This window comes from Blastocystis hominis (genome assembly GCF_000151665.1).
Source record: "Blastocystis hominis, Singapore isolate B (sub-type 7) whole genome shotgun sequence assembly, scaffold_18".
Lineage (NCBI taxonomy): Eukaryota > Bigyra > Opalinata > Blastocystidae > Blastocystis > Blastocystis hominis.
Window position 1 is genome coordinate 34,011 of NW_013171825.1, and position 1,981 is coordinate 35,991.

Sequence of the window (1,981 nt, forward strand, 5' to 3'; positions counted from 1 at the left end):
ATGCTTACTTGATATTGAACTCAAAGCAATTCCATTCTGATTGGTTTGCAAAATAAATAATTCTGATAATAGAAAAAGAAAATAGAGGTAATTCAGAATAAGAAAATAACCATTTATCATAATATATATATATGTGGAATTAATATCTACTGGAAATATAAATAGAATATATAATATTTTGTTTTTTCGTGTATTCTGACAACTACCTCAAAATGTCAATAATATAGATATTATCTAGAATGAGTAGATGCGACAAAATGAAGCATATATATCCTTTTTCCTGCGTTTAAGTGTAGTCATCGGAGTATATCCCCTACACAAGCAATCTTATATTTGATTCATGATGTAAGTATATGATGATTTATAATGTGTAATGAAATACGCACTATATTAGACTTACAATTTATATATTTTCGTTCTATCTTAAAAGCATGTTTTTCATACCTGCGTTGATATATTATAGTTTTTTTGTTTTACAGTTGGTAAATACTTTTCCTGGGTTAAAATATGTTCATACTTTTGAGAAAAACAAAATCATATTTATTATTATTATTTTCGCTTTCCAATGCCAATATTAGTATGATAATTGCTTTGATTTTCATTTCAACGTATTTTACAGTTTTTAAAATCACTAATATCAAATATACGATACTATTCAAAATCATATATAAAAATATAAATTGTATTATCCTATATACCAATATGAATATCTTTCATATATTATATCTGCATCGAAATTGATTATTTTTACTATACGATACAAATCCCTTTATATATCCTTATTATTTGATAAGATTCAACAAAGCTTTATACTCTTCTTTCAATAAATATATTTATGATTATAGACTATATTTACCTTTACTATTATTGTTTTGATACATAAATGATTTTGTACAATCTAATTGCTTCCGTCTCTATTATTTATGTACTGTGAATCTGGAAGATAGATGATATTTTCATTTTACTATCTATTTGCACCTTATATCCATTAAGCAACTATTTCAAGTTAGTATTCTATAATACATTGCTTTTTTGTATACACAGAAAATAAGGTTGACTTTACACAGTCTCATCCATTTTGTTACTGATAATAAAAATTCGGTATTGCTCTCAATATATGATAAGAAAGTGCTAAATTTTGATGTAAACTGGCCTGTAATAAATGAATTTACCATAAATAATTGATATTTTATTTCATTGTCCTATTATTATTGGAATGATAAACTATTGTTGCCAATTAGCAATTTGAATACTATGTATGCTTGAATATCATCATCTCCATGATTTATTTGATCGAATGTAGTAAGGAATAAGGATAATTTACTTTTCTCTTTTTTTCAAACTATTCTTGACACAATACTTTATTTTACTATCAAACAAGACTGTATTACTTCGTGATACACTTTAGAGCCATTGTTTAGCAATGCCTCTATTTCACTATATTAGCCATTATTATCAAAATACCAATTTGCCTTTTCCGATTCAACTATAAAGAGTTATTACCAGTTCATTTGAATTCTCTATTATATAAGGACAGTAAAAATAATCTCTCTGTATAATAGCCGTGTACGGTATCCATATATCATATTGAGGTATAAAACATAATAGTCAGGTTTTGAATAAACAAAATATCAAAACAATTCTTTATTCAGAGAATGCCTTACAAATGGATTATTAACTATAGGTGTTGGATACTTTTGTTTGCATGCCCCTTTGAAATGAATCATGACCATATCTGTAGTATGATTTATGTACAAACTCTTTCCTAGACTAATGTCATGGACTTGACTGTATTTGACTGTTCGTATTCGTACTATAGACTTTTGTCTTGCATTCATTGTAACGTTTTGAGATCGATAGCCATACACCTTATCTATTTGCATTGTAGTATTCCAATTCATTGGATTATAATCACAAGCATAAAAGTTGTTGCGTACCTAATCATTAGTCTGTTTACTATCATTTACACTATATGCATCCA